At 52.5% G+C, this 8,860-nt stretch overlaps 1 long non-coding RNA gene across 1 annotated transcript; it reads left to right on the forward strand.

The window, feature by feature from the left end:
• The first annotated feature begins 3,711 nt into the window (after positions 1-3,711).
• On the forward strand, positions 3,712-7,829 carry LOC106148333. The gene is made up of 3 exons (XR_001233679.1): positions 3,712-3,962; positions 4,283-4,516; positions 7,029-7,829. It is a non-coding gene; the product is annotated as an uncharacterized LOC106148333 (long non-coding RNA).
• Positions 7,830-8,860: the final 1,031 nt, after the last annotated feature.

Raw genomic sequence — 8,860 nt, forward strand, 5'->3', positions numbered from 1 at the left:
GAAGAACAACTGATTAGAACAATTATGTCACCTTGGCTAAAGTGGAATAATCAGCAATAACAACAGCATTAAACACAGCCTAGAAAATGACAAACTGTGCTATTAATTTGCCACCTTTAACTGTATATAGTATATTTGTGGTTATATAACAAAATCTAAAACAAACGAGAAAATTGTATATAGTAAATATGCTCTCAATATGGTGATTTTACCCTCAGGATAGAATTTAAAAGGTGCTGGATGGAGGGCTGGGGATTTAGCTCAGAGGCAAAGCGCCTGCCTGGCAAGCACAACGTCGTGAGTTCGGTTCCCGGTACCGGAGAAAAACCAAAAAAAAAAAAAAGGTGCTGGATGGAAAATAGAGATTTAGAAGATGAAGAGATTAGAAGCAAGGCTATTTCTCTGCTGTTCACCATTCCCCTCAGCTTCAGGGATTTTATCTCTCACTGCTTCCCTGGTGGGACAGGCCCCATAAATGGGCTTCAGATTCTGTTCACTGTCTTCTCTCAGTTTGGGGGACCTGAGGCTGTGTTCACCTGTTTGACCCAGGTTTTCTCATGTATTCCGTGTGACCCATGGCTGTCTGCAGCTCCAGGAGGAGCTGAGGGGTGTGTGTGGCTGTAGGGAGCCACTGAAGCTGGAAATCAGTCACACATGCAGGGCTAAGACAAATGGTGGTCTAGGACACAGAGAGCTCCTCTGGCCATGTAAACAAGCTGTTCCAGCTTGCAAACAGGTTGCTAGGCAGAGAGCTTGAAACCGACATCAACCTCCTCAGTGTATAAATACATTGTCTGCAGTTCTTGGGCAGTTCCTCTCATCCCATCAAGAGAGAGAGGGCTCCACCTGACCTCAGCTTTCATTTCTTGCCTTTATTTCTTCATGCCCCGGGAATATCAAGAGCAGCACTGTTTCGCAGCATATGGCTGAGTATTTTATTTTTATTTTTATTTTTTTTGGTTTTTCTCTGGTACCGGGAACCGAACTCATGACCTTGTGCATGCAAGGCAGGCGCTTTGCTGCTGAGCTAAATCCCCACCCCCAGGTTTTTTTTTATTTTTATTTTTTTTATTTTTATTTTTTATGGCTGAGTATTAGTTCCAAGATCAGACCAAGCTTGAACATGCAATCACCCTGCCTCAGCCTCCCAGAGTGCCGGGATTATAGGTATACACCACCATGCCTGGTAGTCTTGGATCAGGGGGAGTGGGTTCCAGCCTTGCTCAGCCTCCAGTTGACTGAGTGGTCTGGTTAGGGCCTCACCTTCCTTATCTCTAACATGTGGAGTCTTGGCTAGACATCCTGAAGGGCAAGCATGGCATGTGTTCCTTCGGAGCTCTGTTGAGATGCTCTGTTGAGATGCTCCTAACAGTTGGTGGTTTCCTATGTGATTGACCCTCACTCAGAAAGCAGTTCCTGCAAGCTAAGGAGTCTAAAAGTCTCAAAAAAGCTGGACTTATTGGTGCACACTCATAATCCTAGTACTGGGGAGGCTGAGGCAGGAGAATCTCTGAGAACTCAAGGCCAATCTAGACTACATAGTGAGACTCTGTCTCAAAAAACTAAAAACAAAAACAAACAAAAAAACTAAAAACAAAACAAGAAGAGCCTAGTTAAGTGTTAAGTGCTAGTTCTTTCCTGAGATTTATAACCCAATGCAAGGAGAGTGAGGGAAAGGGAAGTAGCACAGGGAGGGACATTGGAGACACAGCTGGTCCCTGTCATGTGCTTGTGTTGCCCATGTGCTCGCCCTGCCCTGCCCCGTCTCTCACTGGTCAAGAATTGCTCCGCAGGATGAATTCCTCGCTCTCTGGGAGGGTGTCCTCGGCCCTTCCGGCTCCAAAGCTTATCCCTGCAGCAGGAGCTTCCTTGGGCCTGAGGATCAGGAAGGCAGAGCCTGTAGCTGGGCGGTGGCCACAGCTTCCCCGCTGTGCAGACAGAGGCCCAGCGGGAGGCTGGCAGTCACCAGGACGGGGCTGGACACTGGGGACAGGGGAGAGAAGACGGTGACAGATGAGGCTGCAGGGGCTGCCTGTGTGAGTGGCCAAGGCCCGGAGACAGGCGAGGTCCCGGCTATCTGAGGGGCGCATCCACTGGACCCCAGAGTTGGTGAGCCAGTACCCGCCCTGGCTTGGCTTCCTGCTACCCAGGCAAGGATGGTGTGTTCTTCAAACGTCATTTTTGAGTCCTTTTTTTTGGAACAGAGTCTTGCTATGTAGTCTATGCTGGCCTTAGATTCACTATGTAGCCCAGGCTGGCCTCGAACTCACAGAGATTCTCCTGCCTCAGCCTCCCAAGCATCATCACACTCAGCTTGCATTGCTTCCCTTGCTCTTGGCCTCCTTTCCTCCCCTTGGCTCTTAGCCTTGTCCTCTACGACAGGCTGCAGTTTTAATCTCTCTCCCTGACCCTCCCAAGCACCTGAGGTCAAAGAACGCTTTTGTCCTTAAAAAACAAAACAACAAAACACCACATTCCTCCCACGGTCACGAAGTTGCAGTCACGAACAGTTTTAACCCTGTGGGCTTTTACTCGCTTCGGAATGGACCTGCTGTGTGCACAGCTTTTATGCTGAGCCACTGCAAACAGTTCTTTGGAAGCGGGCGCAGTATAAATAATAAATAAATGAGTGAATGCCTGGAAGCGGGCTGCTTTCCTCTACTCCTGGGAAGGGCAAGCCTTTGTGATAAGTCCCCCTGGAGGAGGAAACCGGATGGCTTGACCCGGTCTCACCTAGAGGCCACCACCGTCCTGGAGGAGGAGGTGTCCCTGGGAGGGGACAGTCTGTCCCCTGGCCTTTGTTTTTGGTGCCTCTCGGTGCTCAGAGCGCAAATTCTGGAAAGGGAGGAGGTCCGAGGCATTATCCCGTTGTCATGGCAGCCACCCGTTGATGGAGGCTCCTCTGTCTGGCCTCAGCATCCCCACGCCCATGGCAGGGCCTCCTCGGACCACCGCGGGCCTTCAGACTTGGCCGCTGTGTGTGGAGCCTCTGAGGGCTTCCGAGGCGGGAGCTGCGCGGGTGAGCGGCTTCCTTCACCTTCTCTCTCAGCCTTTACACCTTGTCTCCCACGGGAGCCCGTCCGCTGCTGCCTGCCTGCCCCCAAAGGGTGCCGCATCCGCAGTTTTTCCTTCTTCCTGTAGTGCTGATCAGAATTTGGAGCCTCACAAACGCCAGGCAAGAGCGGCGTGGCGCATGCCTGTAACCCCAGCACTCAGGAGGCTGAGGAGGGAGGGTCGCCTTGAGCTCCAGGTGAAGATGAGTCTAAACTGTGTAGTAAGACTCGGCCCCAAAGCAACAACAGCAAAAGAAGACTCAGTACACACTCCTCTGCGTCCAGCTCAGGGAACGGTCCCCTTATTCTCCCAGCGGGCTCGGGGCCGGCTCCCTTCCCACCTGGCCTCCACTAGCACGGAGCAGGCAGAGGACAGCTGCACAGCCAGTGTGGCAGGGCGCAGGGAGCCGCTGAAGTGACCTGCAGGGCGCTGTGTCTTCCCGAGCCTCTCACCCTGCCCTCTGCAGTCTCGAGGGCGGCAGGGCCAGGCTTGCTGAGCAGCAGCGAAGCGAGACAGAGGTGAGGCTGTGGGATGTGTCTGTCATAAAGGTTCTGTCTCCGCTCGGGACACACCCGGGTGTGGCCACCATAGTGACTTCCTGGCATGACAGTGAAAGCTTCTTGCCCTCCTGACCCCCGCCCTTCCCTGCCCCGAGCCTTGGGCTCAGGTCCTGGCAGAAGACCCCACACACTTTGGCTGAAATCACGGTCGCCCCACCATTCCTTTTTTATTGTTTTGGAGACAGGGTCTTGCTAAGTAGCCCAGGCTGGTCTTGAGCCCATGAGGATCCTCCTGCCTCAGCCTCCTGAGTGCTGCGATGACAATGTTTTGAACAGGTTCAGGACATCAGGGCAGCCTCTCTGCCTGCCTGCCTGCCTCAGAAGTCTCCGGGGAGGCCTTGATGGCAGGTAGCTGTAGTATGACATGGGCGGTACACTTCCCCTCCCTTCCCACTCAGGGAAGGTGAGACCAAAACAAATTGATGGCCAGCTGTGGCCGACAGGCTCCATCCCATTTCTGCCCTGCTTAGCCAGAGCGCATTTCCTCTTCCACACAGACTGGACTCCAACTACACACCTTCGTGAGTCCAGCGTTCGCTTAGCTACTGCATTCCATGCCCACATTCTAGACATGCGAGAGGCACCAACAACGGAAGGAGCTAAACCTCCGTGGCTCCTGGTGGGGCTGGTGAGTGGACAGCAATGCTGACAGGTTGTGTCACACACAGGAAGACCTCTGGAAACACAGTGGACAGGCATACAGGTGCCAGGTGACAGGTGGGGGACAAGGCAGACCGCCCTGAGAAGGCAGTGTGAACACAGAGCAGAGGAGATGATAGCTTGCCAGATGGAAGTCCGAGATAGAGCATGCTGGGCACAGTAGGCACCGTGCAAAGGCCCTGGGGCAGGAGTACTCACTGCACCATCGGAGCAACCAGGAGCCCAGGAGAGGTGGAGCCATTGTAAGTACTTGATTTAACTTGGGCTGAAATAGGAAACCATCATGAGGGTTTTGCTTTGAATGTTGGGAATACAGCCAGGGCTTCCTACATGCGCCGTTCCGCATACCCCTGGCTACTGAGTCTCACCCAGATCTAACTGTGAGATTGCCACTTGTAACAAGGCCTTGGGTTTCCAGGGAATTCTGCTGCTAGACACGGTTGCCAAGAAGGTTCTGGGGATTTTGGTGATGAAGAGAAAGAGAGAAGAAATCAAAGACAGGGCTTGGCAGAGAGAGATCTTATGGCTCCGGGGAGTGGAGGCCGCTGAGGAAGAGGAACCTGACCTCCAGGCTGAAGGGGAGGCTGTGGCCTGCAGGGCTCGGCTGGGGATCTGTCGGGGCAGTGTCTGGCTGCAGCCTGGCACACTGGGACTTTGCAAGCAGACAGGAGGGGACAGAGACTGAAGCTCTCACAGGTCTCAGAGAAAGGAGCTGCACAAATAGCCAGCGTCCAGCTGAGGTGCCAAAGAAGAAATAAAGACAAGCAGACAAGGAATGAGGAAAATCAGAATTTTAAAAGTGGACTTTTAAGGCCAGGTGTGGTGGTGCACGCCTGTAATCCCAGCACTCGGGAGGCTGAGGCAGGAGGATTGCTGTGAGTTTGAGGCCAGCCTGGGCTATAGAGTGAAACCCTCTCTCAAAAAAAAACAGAGGCTGGTCTGGACTATATAGCAGGACCCTATCACACCCAAAAAAAGAAAAAAGAAAAAAGGTGAGAGATATAATTCAGTGACAAGATCCTGTTTAATCCTAATTTTTTTAAAATAAAAATTTGATTCTTTTTACTTTTTTATGGAAAAAGAAATTCACAACAAAATAATCAGAGAAAAACAATATTTGTACAGCTCTTGGAAGTTTCAGACCCTCTTCCCCATCTGTAATTTATTGACCACGGAGAGAGATGAATTTACAGATATATAGATATCTATATCTATCTATATTTTTTGGTCTTCTAAGACAAGGTCTTGTTATGTAGTTCAGGCTGGTCTGGAATTCACAGTGATCCTCCTGCCTCAGCCTCCCGAGGGCTGAGATTACAGGTGTGTGCCACCATACCCAGCTCCAAGTATGTATTTTTATCACGTCCTTCAGGTGTTTTATCAGGAGAGGAAAACAATGAGATTATTATCATTACAGTGGTAGAAATTTGGTGTAGGAAGGACTTCCTGAAAGGGAATTGACATGAAAGGGTCCCCAGGAGGAGGCTCTCCCGCCCTGGTCCTCCTGGGGTCTTTGTTCTCTGCGTTGTGGAAGAGCTGCTCGGCTCCCTGCCCCGCTGCAGCGGCACAGAACCGGCCACATTGAGGTCACACGGAGGCTCAGCCCAGGGTGTGCGGGACAGACGCCGAGCTGACAGCGTTGCCTGCTTCCTTGGACGCTTGGAGCTCTCGTTTCCTGTGGGGATAGGTGGCAAGTGTGACCTTGCCCCGGAGACCTGGCTGCCTGGGATGGCATGTGCTCGCCCCGGTGCCTCCCTCCCAGTGCCGGGGCAGTGCACGCCCCTAGAGCAGCCTGGTCCTACTTAGGTTTCGTGTGCACTGTCCTGGCCTTCACGTTGCTGCACAAAGGTTAGGGGGAAAATGGGCAAAAAGGAGCAAAAACTCACCGTGGGTCCCCTGACCAGAGACAACTGATACACTTTATACATCAAAATGCAGCAATATCAAACATACTGTTATGAAACGTGTCGCTTGTTTGTTTGTTTTGAGACAGGGTCTCGCTGTGGAGCTCACCACACCCAGCCTATCCTGATTATTTTTTTCAAGGCTACAAATATGTCCGTGCGTGCATTTTAATAGCACATAGTATTCCGTATATGGGTAAATCATTATGTACCCATTCCTTGGTTAGACAAGGTTTCTTCCCATTTTTGGTCATTTTAACAAGGCTGTGGTGAATGCCCTTGTCTTCATCTTTTTTTTTTGAGACAGGGTCTCCATATGCTCACAGCAATCCTCCTGCCTCAGCCTTCTGAGTGCTTGAATTACGGGTGTGCGCCACTATGCTTGCCCTCTGTCTTCATCTTTGTCTTCATCTTTGCCGCCTTTTTTTTTTTTTGCCTTTGCCTTCATCTTGTCACTATTCACTTAGGCCAAATTATAGGAGATACATTGTTAGGGTTTTCAATTTTTTTTTGAGGCAGTGTCATATTATGTAGTTTAAACTTGCCTTGAACTCACTCTGTAGCTCAGGCTCTGGCCTCCAACTCCCAGGTTCAAGGGATCCTCCAGCCTCAGCCTCCTGGGAGGACGGATCACTGCACGGGACAATAATACAGTCTTTTTTTTTTTTTAAAAAAACTCTGTCTCTTTAAAACTGGTGGAATCTAAAGGTACATGTCACCTGCCGTCTTTCTGGGACTCAGCTCGGCAGCCTCTGCTTCCCTATGGAGTCAGGGCTGTGTCCCCGCTCCCTGGCCCTAGGTCCTGGCATTGCTGAGCCCTGATCTCACCCGCCTTTCTTCTGGGTTGCAGGGCTCCTGTGCTCTTGGGTTGAGTGGTTCTGTGACCCCTCTGGTGAAAGCACACGTCCCTCCCTTCCCAAGCTGCCGTCAGGGCTGAGCTGTCCCGGCCGTCTCTTCCCCACCATCACCACCGCTCGGGGCCTCCGCACAGTTCCGCAAGTGTCCGCCGTGGTGCCAGCACCACCAGCCATCCAGGCAGCTCGGCAGACAGGAGGCATCACCTGTGCTTCCTGGCGGGGTGCAGGGCCTGTGGGGCGCGGAGGTGCATGAGAAAAAGGCCCCATCCTCTGGAACTCGTCACCAGCTAGGGGAGCTTCAAACAGTGACAACGACAGGAAAAACCGCGTGCGATGCCTCCGATGGCACGGCCAGCCTGTCCTCTGCAGCAGGTGACCCAGCGTGGAGGGGGTGTGTCGCGCTTGTCTGCTGATGCGCCCCTCTGCCTTCGTTTCATGGGACAGTGTCTTAGTGGAATCGGGTGCGCTGGGTTCACACACAGGGCTCAGCAGGTGCGTGCTGAACTGACGGATGGGTGGGGCAGGGTGGAGGACAGATGGATGGCAGTGGATGACCGACGGATGAACAAATGGATGGATGGATGATCGGTGAATAGATGGATGGAGAATGGATGGATGGACAAATGTTTTGTTTTTGCAGTGCTAGGGACTGAACCCAGGGTCCCGGCATTCTAAGCCACTCTGCCCCTGAGCGACACCCGCAACCCGGACAGATGGGCAAGGGACGGACAGCTGGATACATGGACGGATGGATGTGTAGGTGGGTGGGTGGGAGGGGTGGCAAGCCAGTGGAGGATGGCCCCACAGTCCTCTGCACTGTTTAGACAAGTGAGGAGCTCTGAGTTCAAGTCCAGAGGCCTTGTTCTGTGCAGGACCCCTCGCCTTGTTACCCAAGGGTGACCAGGAGACCAGAGAGGTGAGGCGGCTCGCTCCCTGGCGCAGCAGGCCACGCGCAGAGCCCCACAGGGCTGCGGAGCTCAGAGGAACAGGGAGAGGCTTGAGCTTGGCTCTGCTTTCGCCCCACTGCCAGGCCCTGGGCGAGTTACCCAGCTCTCGACCTGGAGGGTGGAGATAATAGCGTGACTCTTGGCCGTTGTGCTGTGCGGATGGCACGGAGATAAAGCCTGGAGCTGGGGGAGCAGCTGGCCTGCCTCTCCGCAGCAGCTCCAGGCTTGGGGCCTGCTGTGGCTAATTGCAGGGCTGGCCTCGCTGCTTCCCTGGAAACTCCCCAGAGCGCGGGCAGGGGGCCCAGCTGGGCCTCCCAGAGAGGAAGGAGACGGCGTGCATGGTATTTTCCACCAAACTCTTACCCACATCTTAACTTCTCTGTAAAGAGAAATGTTATAAAAACCATGTGAAGACATTAAAGGACTGTTTTTTTTTCTTTTGGTCTTTTGAGACAAGGTCTCACTATGCAGTTCAGGCTGGCCTTGAACTCCACTGTGTAGTCTAGGCTGGTCTTGAATTCACAGTGATCCTCCTGCTTCAGCCTCCCAAGTGGTAGGATTTTTGTTTTTTCTTTTTTGGTACCAGGAATCAAACCCAGGACCTTGTGCTTGCCAAGCAGGCGCTTGTGCCACTGAGCTATATCCCTGGCCCTAAGTGGCAGGATTAAAGGGAAAACAAGTCTTGTAGCAGAAAATGCTCCCTGCTCCCCACACCCTGCAAGTATACTTCAGTTTCTTAGTTGTCCAGGTGAGAGTTCCTGTTCCAGGTCCAGTTGCTCCTGTCTCTTAGAAACAGCTGGTCATGTGTAGCTCCTCACTATGATGCACGTTGTATAAACCAATCCCTAATTGACAAGCCGTTCTGCCTCTGTACTTCC

The sequence above is a fragment of the Chinchilla lanigera genome, unplaced genomic scaffold (assembly GCF_000276665.1).
Source record: "Chinchilla lanigera isolate Chin_1 unplaced genomic scaffold, ChiLan1.0 scaffold00019, whole genome shotgun sequence".
In the NCBI taxonomy this organism is placed as follows: Eukaryota; Metazoa; Chordata; class Mammalia; order Rodentia; family Chinchillidae; genus Chinchilla; species Chinchilla lanigera.